This window comes from Lemur catta, chromosome 4, assembly GCF_020740605.2.
Source record: "Lemur catta isolate mLemCat1 chromosome 4, mLemCat1.pri, whole genome shotgun sequence".
Lineage (NCBI taxonomy): Eukaryota > Metazoa > Chordata > Mammalia > Primates > Lemuridae > Lemur > Lemur catta.
Genome location: NC_059131.1, coordinates 45,707,600 through 45,717,209, shown reverse-complemented (window position 1 = coordinate 45,717,209; position 9,610 = coordinate 45,707,600). Strand labels below are relative to the sequence as shown.

Genomic DNA, 9,610 nt, shown 5'->3' with positions numbered 1-9,610 from the left:
ACATCAATGAAGCAAACTTGTGCAGTATTAACATTCCCTTCTCACATACTCTTCCTCTATCCTCCATTCCTGTTCACAAATAAACTACTTACACGGTAGCCTGCATTTGTCTTCTCTTTCCAGGGATCCCAGGCAATGACAGATAAAATCATGGAGTAATAAACCAGTACTGGATTGTTTAACTCTGAATTTTTTTTTTAAACAGGAGAGTTATTATAGTTTTAAGCTCAAGAATGTCCACATTGCTCTTTTTATAATTTAGATTTTTAAAATTTATATTCTCTATTTAGTGAGACATTATTCTTTTATTTTATCCTTTAGTTATTTAGATATAGCTTTCTTTAATTCTTTGAATATATGTTAAATAGCTGATTTAAAGTCTATCTAGAAAGAAAAACTTCTGGGTTTCATCAGGATAGATTTTATTTATGGACTTTTTTTTTACTGTGTATGGGCCATACTTTCCTGTGTCTTTGCATCTTTTATAATTTTCTTTAAATATTATTTTTTATCATTTTTATTTTAAAATATTTAATTGTCAAAGATTGTGTATATTTAATAAGTATAATATGATGATTTGATGTATGTACACTTTGTATAATGATTATCACTATCAAATTAATTAACATGTAAAATTATGGAACACTTCACAAATTTGTGTGTCATCCTTGCCCTGGGACCATGCTAATCTTCTCTGTATCATTCCAGTGTTACAATAGTATAGTTAATATTCGCCACCATTCCTGCTGATGTTGCTTATGATTAAAACAAACAAACAGATAAACAAAACAGCTTAGCAAACTAGGAATAGAAAGAAACTTTCTTCATCTGATAAAATATAATTATAAATAAGCCTGTAACAAATATCATACTTAATGGTGAAAATTTGAAAGGTATTCAATATTGAGAATGATTCAAGGACACTTCCTATTACCAATACTATTCAATTTTTTAGTAGAGGTCATATTGAAGGCAAAAAGATCGAAAAAGAAACAAAAGACATAGAAATTAGAAGAAAGAATTAAAATTTTTGTTATCAAAGATGATATAATTATAATCATAAGAATATGAAAGAATATTTGAAAAAATAAGGTATAACAGTTAATTATATTTTTGTATACTAGCCTCTAAAATGTAGAGGAAAATAAAATATATCAAGAGAAACCATTTCAATTGCATAAAAATAACAAATTATTTGAAACAGATCTAATGCAAGATGTACAGGAAGTCTACACAGAAAACTATAAAACAATATTAAAGAAAATAAAGAAGTTCTAAATAAATGGAGGAAATACTATGTTCATTGATTGCAAGACTCAAGATTGTAAAAATATCAATTCTCCCCAAATTGATATTTAGATTCAATACAATCCCTAACAAATTCCTTAACAGATTATATTATGGAAATTAGCAAGCTATTTCCAAAGTGTATATGGAAAAAGAAAAGGCAAAATTAGCAAAGGCAAGTTGCAAAATCTTAGTCTATTAGACATTAGACTTATATTGAAACTACAGTAATTAAAACAGCGTGGTATTGAAAAATATGCTAATGAAATAGGACAGATTCAGAAACACACACACACACACACACACACACAGGCACACGCACACACATACATATGGAGGCTTGATTCATGATAGAGATTCCTGTAGGAAAGTAGGAATGGATAATCTTTTCACTAAGCTTTCCTGGGTCTATTAGATATCCAAATGGGTAATAAAAGGTTTTTGACCCCTACCTGGCACGAATAACATAATCAATTTCATATTGTTTGTGGATTTTAGAGCATCTAGAAAACACACAACCTCCTCTATCTCCAAAAAAGTTGGAGGCTTAAATGGTCACTTCAAAAAGAGACTATCTAAATGACCAATAAGTATATGAAAAGATGCTCAAAAGGAGAATGCAAATCGAAATAAGCATAAGATATCAGTACCTATTCTCTAGACTAGTTAAAATTAAAAAGACTGAAAATGAAAAGTTGTAGCAAAAATAGGGGCCATGGACCATTGCTTTTGAGACATTGCAGCTGGGAATGTCAACTGATACCGTTGTTTGGCATTATCTCCTAAAACAATTCTACTATTTAGGGTAACCAATAGAAATAATGCACGTGAGTGCCGAAAAACATCAAAGGATGTCAATGGAAGCATGTATCATAATAGCCAAAACCTGAAACAATATATTTGCTAAGTAAATTGATAAATAATATATCTCACAATGGGATATTATGTAGCAGTAAAATGGATATACTATTGCTACATATTGAAACATGAAGGAATTCAGATATATAATGTTGAGCAGAAGTCAGACATGAAAGTGGATACATATTATGTAATTCCACTTACAGTAAGTTCAAAAGCAGGGAAAACTAAATTATAATGTTCAAAATGAGGGTATTGATTGCACTTTTGGAGGAGGAAGAAGGTTGATTAGAAGGAGACATGAATGGAGGTTGTCTTGAGTCCTGGTGATAATCTATCTCCTGCTGTGGATGGTTATTACGTGGAGGTTCTGTTGTGATAGTCATCGAGATATAAACTACATTTTGTGCACTTCTCTCTATTTTTCTAATGTCTGAATTATTAAAAAGTGTCTCAAGAGTTATTCAATTATCTTTCCCAAAGTTTTGGGAAAATTATGCATTATAAAAGTCTTCTAGAAAGGTGAAGGAAACTTTCCAAGTATGTACTATAATATGAGTCTGATTCCCAAACAGGATGAATACAACATTAAAAGCAACCAAGGGGAAAAAAAATTATAAGACAATCTTATTATTAAGCATAGATGCAAAATATAGGCAAATATATCAAATATAAACAAATTAAATACATATAAACAAATTATTTCTAGTACTATAATAGGTAAACTACTAAAATACTACTAAATCCTGAATAAGTATGATATATATCAGAAATGCAAGAATGGTTCAAAATGAGAAGATCTATTATTAATATCAACATTCAAAATCCCCATAGACTTTGACATAGATATTCCACTTTTCAGTATTTATTCTTTAGCAATACTTGAAAAGTGTATGAAGAAGCAGGTAAGGAGATTTTTATTACAGCAACTTTTTTTCATAATTGAGAAAAATTGGGGGTCAAAGATTCTAATAAGTTTCAATAATCAAGTATTTGTAGGAATTAAGTTTGTTCATATTATGGAAAACTATTCAGAGATATAAAAGAATAAAATGAATTTACAAATCATGAAATAGAAAGGTCTTCAAGAATTAAGTGAAAAAATTGTTACAAAACAATATCAATTATTCTCATTTATACAAAAGTAAGCAATTTATATATTAAATACACATATGTGAATATGTAATTCATGTAAACGAATAGATAAAAGTCTGGAAGATGCACTTTAATAACAGTTGTGATCAGTTCTGTGGAGAGGAGTGAGAATGGGGATGTACAAAGTGAGATTTTTACTTTTAGTCTATCTAGCTACATATTGCTTCAGTTTATAAAACAAATTTGTGTTTGTGCTTTGCTTGTGTAATTTAAATATGAATTATAAATATTGATGACAGTATTACCATAATACTTTGTCAAGGGTTTGTGGCATTATCAGCCTTTTTGTGACATTTTATTTTAAGAACGAAACCTATACTTTTGTGTTTCCCTACAAACTACCTCTGGAATCAAATTGTGAAATCCCAACCTGAAATATTAATTTTAAGTAAAGTGTCTAATAGGAAAACATCATAATGAAAAGTAACAATGAAAAGTAGCAAACAGTTAAACACAAAAATGAATCACCAGTAGGTTATTCCTTTCAGGGGAATTTGGCATTTTAGAATGGTTAGACTATCAAAGAATTTATACATTGCTCTCGGAAATATCTTCACTTTAAACTGCAATGCAAAATGGCTGTATATTCCATGTGGCATTTACTGTAGAATTGGGCACCTACACAGGAACATTCCATCCTCTACCTCTTCATTCCCTACCTTTCTTATTATTCTGGCTACATGGAGAGAGTATTGACTTTTGTTCCAAGCATGTCTTTCTTAGTGGGACTCCTCTTCTAGACCCAAGGGACCTCAAGCAACTAGTTTGTGTGCCAGCATTTCTGTATTTTTGGATGATGAAAATCGATTTTCCTCCTCTTAGCAGGTGCTGTGTCTGAGTGAGCCTCTCTCCTCACGACCTGTGCAGATCGTGCCGTCAATAGCAGGAGAGGGGAAACGGAGGAGCACTGGGAGTACTGTGCACACAGTACCTGAGGGGCCCGGTGAGGCTTTGCAGCAGTGAGGTCGAACTTAGGAAAAAAAAGTAACAATAAGCCTAGTTTGGAACTGTCCTCATCCTTGATATTTCCTGGACAAGTTCAGGGATTTTCAAAATCAACAACCTTCATGGAGGGGTTAGTATGTCCTCCTTAGTTCTAAATGAATCATTCTTGTTAAATGAGCATTGGGAAGATTCCTTCTAAGGAAAAGAAAAACAATTATTAAATATCTCAATGATGGCTTAAATGATGTTTACTATAATGTCACCTATATTTGTTAAAACATAAAACTTAGTCTTATTAGGCTCAGAACTGGTTTATAGCTGTGAAAAGCTAGCTATAGAGATGAACCTATTGGAAAAACTCAGAGCTTTAGAGAGTCAGGGAATAAATACAAAAGTAAATTTTGTGCTTGCATATAGAATAGATTCGAGGTTTTGAGTCTAGGGACAAGGTAATCAGTTAGAAACTTATTGCAAGTTCCTAGGTCTAAGCTGTTAAGTGTCTGAATGAGTATATGATGGCTGTGGGAACAGAGGACAGGGCTAAGTGCTGATGGGAAACAGGAGTCCTTCTAAAAGATGACACAACTCAAGAAGAAAGGCCTTCTAAAATTGTTGGTATTTTTAGGTGTTTGTTAAAGAAGATAAGGCTAGTATCTACTAAGGTCTATTTGTGTCAATTGCTAAAACCTTGGGAGGTTAGGAGCTGAAGGGTGTGTTCGGAGGGTAGGGTCATCGGGCTGACTTGATAAAAAGAGAAGTCCTTCAGCAGCGAATACACGAGCAAAGCATCAGTCTGCCATGACAGTTTACAAGACAGTCTCCAGGAGAAGCCACACGAGACACTATTCATCTGGATATCCAGAAGGTGTGACTCTGTAGGAACCATTCTAATGCTCTGTTATGTTCTAGGTTAATGTTCAGTACTGTTGCATGTGGTATAAATAGTAGTTTGTCTCCTTGCCAGAGGAGAAGGTAAAAAGAGAACAAATAAAGGAGGAACTTTTTTAATGTTTCAGATAATTATATAATATGGGGGAATTCTAGAGAGATGAAAGAAAATTTGTAAAATTTAAGTCCTAGAAAAAGATTTAGAAAAATCACAAGAAAGAAAATCAGGATTATTATATATAAAAGACAAAATGCTAAAGATGTAAGAAGCACATCCTTAATGATGTCTCATTTCTAACTCATGTGGGACAAATGTAATTGTGAGTAGAAATCAGCATTTGTTTCTAATGATTCTAAATTTGAGGACCAGAGAGCAAGACTTATTTTGCTGGAAAAGTGTTTAGGTCATGTAAATTATGAAAGGGATGATATTTTAGTGATTTGAGCAAGATTTCTGTGAAAAACTTTGAAAGAGAAGAACAAAATTGCTCAGCAAAACCCTGAGGAAAAGAGGTTAAGGGGAGTACAGCAAATGGTGCACCGAAGAGTATAGTATACTGGGGTCCCGGTACATTTTTGGAAGAATGATACAGGCTTTTGTCTGTTAACATAACATGTGTCTGAGAGTGCATAGCTAGTGGTCATTCAGAGGAGCACAAACAGAAGGACTATTGGGCAATCATTTCATGCAAGAATTGGGATCATTAGCCAAGAGAGGGGAAAACCCTACACACCGCATGATTATTCTTTCACATATTTGAAGAGGTGTGTTGAGGAAAGACTGGCCTCTTTACCACACTAGAGGGCAGAACTTGAACCAACAGTTTGAATTCCCACAGAGATGGCGTTTAGCTAAGTATAAGACAGATCTTTGTCTCTAATGATAAAAGTTTCCCCATTTTGGATGGGTCTGCCTGTGAGGCAGGGATGTGTCAGTCATTAGGAGTGATCAGGCTGGGGTTGGATGACCACTGCCAACATTGCTGCAGAGGATTTATTTGTTGGTTGGAAGGTTGGACTAGGTAAATCTTGAGGTTCCTTCCAACTTTATAATTTTTATTATTCTATAAAAATAAATGAATATCTATTTCAGAATGTGGTAGCTCTTTGTGTGTGGTTTATAACTTGTCTATAAAAGTAAACTGAGAGGGCCGGGCATGGTGGCTCACGCCTGTAATCCTAGCACTCTGGGAGGCTGAGGCGGGTGGATTGTTTGAGCTCAGGAGTTCGAGACCAGCCTGAGCAAGAGCAAGACCCCGTCTCTACTAAAAACGAAAAGAAATTATAAGGACAGCTAAAAACATATATATATAGAAAAAATTAGCCAGGCATGGTGTTGCCTGTAGTCCCAGCTACTCAGGAGGCTGAGGCAGGAGGATCGCTTGAGTCCAGGAATTTGAGGTTGCTGTGAGCTAGGCTGACGCCACGGCACTCTAGCCCGGGCAACAGAGTGACATTCTGTCTCAAAAAAAAAAAAAAAAAGTAAACTGAGGGAAGAAATTACAAAAAAAAAAAAGATAAAGATCAATCAGAGTAGGGTAAAAGGATATACTTCCAAACTGGAAACTTAGACAGGTATAAACTTGTTTGAACAACTGAGATAGATGATGGACAGATAGGCAGATATGCAGATAGATAGAGGTGTAGCTATGGATCGATAGAGAGAGCTATTCATTACTTTATAAACGTCTCTCATATGCTCTAAAATATCTACATATTGTAAGGCATCTTTGAGTGTGCAGTTCTCGAAGTGGCAAGGGAGGAGTTAATCTTTTGTCCTCAAAGCCCACAGGAATGTTTATCAACCCCTGCCCAAGCCTCCTTTCTTCCTTTGGGTGAGTTAAGTCAGCCTCTGCTTTGTTTGACGCTGCCCATTTGAGGAAAGCTTATCCCTGACCTTCTGCCAGAGAGACTGATGACAAGGACAGTTTGCACTAACCTTGACATTCACCAGGGTAAATGGCTTTTTCCACAAGTAGTCGGCAAACAAGGAGAGCCAGTCAAGAGCTAATGAATCTGCACCTGAGAGAAACTGAACAACAATTGTGCTTTTAAAGAAGAAAAGAGTCCTTGGAAGGTGTGGGCCCATCTAATGCTTAAAGGTTCAGGGGAAATTAACTCTTTTAGTCAATGCAGTTTGAAAAGAAATAAATAAAAACAACCTCAGGTCTTAAAATCTGCCACGAGGGGTCCTTTTAAAGTCTGTCCTTCTGGGCTTTCCTGTGTCCCCTGAGCTCTCAGTGGCATTCTGGGGTGCCCAGGAAGGTGGGGTGAGGTTGCCCAGGGACCAGAACAGCCAGGCAGATATTTTCAACCACTTAAGCCACTCAGCCCAAATCTTCCTCACTGAGTTCAAGGGAAATAAATGGTGAATCTCATTTTTTTAGAGTGACTCAATTTATCTGCTATGTATACTATAAAAAATCTGCAAAAAGCAATCCAGAATGGAATTTTCCTGTCATAGACAATCAGACAAAACTAATTTTCCTCAGGGGATCCCAATGACCAGATATAAATCTCACTGGTCAAACGAAAAATTGTAGTCCTGTGATATTTTCCATCTAAAGCCTACCTCCACACCCTACAGATTCTGTCCTTGTTCCTCCAACTTTGATGACTCTATTTTCATACTGTCTGTACATTTTAGTCTCTAATATACTTTTGTCCTTAATACAAACTTATTAGGACTATTCTTTATTTGGGGTATGTATACCTTGGCTCTTCACTAGACTTGTGATAAGTTACTCAAGATATGGGACATTTTTTATCTACCACAATGTGATGCTCAATTCTGGGATACTTAGTAAGAGTTCAGCATGCTGGTACCTTACAAAAATTGACCAACTATATTGTCCCAAGCTTCCATGCAATTTTTTGCTCATCATGATGTAAAATCAGTATCATTGTTCTCAACTAGATGACTATCCACCACACCAATAAGTGCTTCTACATTTTCATTCTTCTCTGTTCTTTTATTATTATTATTGAGCATACATAGAGAAAAATGTATAAATTTTAAGTGTACAGTGGAAGACATTTTTATAAAGTAACACATCCATGTAACCACCACACAGATGAAGAAATTACATGTTATCAATACACAGAAGGTTCCTCAATGCCCTATAACACTCACTTCCAAGGTAATGCTTATGTAAAAATTCTTACAACTCAGATTCATCTTTTTTTTTTTAACTTTTGAATGTTAAATAAATGGAATCCTACAGTAAACATTCTTTTATATCTGAATTTTTTTTTTTTTTGCTTAATGTTATGTTTGTAAAATTCATCTGTATGGTTGAATGTAGCTGTAGCTTGTTCATTTTCAGTGGTATAGAAAATTTCATTGTATGACTATAGCATTATTTATTCAATCCCCTCTTGATTAACATTTGGGTTATCTCCATTTTAAAAATTTTTGTTTATTAGGAGTAATGTTGCTGTGTACCTTTTTATACATGTATACATTTCTATTGGGAGTGAGTGAAATGGATAAGTCAAAGGTAATGCGTGTATCAGCTTTAGTAGATATTCCCCAATTTAGTGTTTTCTTTTACTATAATCTGGCAATTATTTTAATATTTCTTTCTTTCCTTCAGTTATATTTCAGTTATGCATCCCTTTATTATTATGGTAGTGTTTACCCTAGATATTACAGTATGCATCCTTGGCTCATTATAATTTACTGTAAGTTAATATTTTATCCAATTTTCTGACAATACAAGAGATAATTTCACTCTATTTATTCCTTTCCCAAAATATGTGTTATTGTTCGCTTTAATTTTCTGTACATTCCAAACCCCTCAAAAATAATTTTTAATATTTTATTCATTCAGTGATTATGTGGATTTATCCACATATTTACCATTATGTATCTATTTATTTTTAAAACTCTAAACTTCTCTCTGGGATAATTTTCCTTCTGTCTGTAGATCATCCTTTAATAATTTCTTTGTTACAGGTCTGTCAATAATGATTTCTCTCAGTTTTTCTTTTTGTCTAAAAATGTTCTTTATTACTGATATTTAAAAAAAAAAAATTTCCTGGATTTAAAATTACAGTTTGACAGTTACTTTCTTTCAGCCCTCTCAGATTGCATTCTATTGCTCTTTGGCATCATAGGTTTTTTTTTAGAAGTCAGCTGTGAGTTTGTTATTGTTTCTTTGAAAATAATTATCTATTAATATAAACCATAATGTGTATTTATCTCTGTCTTTTTAATATTTTCCCTTTGTTATTGGTTATAAGCAGTTTTACTATGTTGTGACTAGGTGTATTATTCTTTGAATTTATTCTGTATTTGGTTCACACTGTTATTTACATCTGTAACTTAATATCTTTTCTTAATTTTGGACAAGTTTTGGCTATTTTCCCTTATAACATTGCTTCTCCCTTCTGTGACTCTAATTACATTTAAACTAGAACTTTCCATCATGTTCTATATATTTTATATATTTTTCTCCTGTACCTCCGTCTGGAT

General features: G+C 33.7%; 1 pseudogene; it reads right to left on the bottom strand.

Moving 5' to 3' along the window:
* Positions 1-631: 631 nt before the first annotated feature.
* Positions 632-732, bottom strand: LOC123637577 (annotated as a pseudogene).
* Between the last annotated feature and the right edge of the window lie 8,878 nt (positions 733-9,610).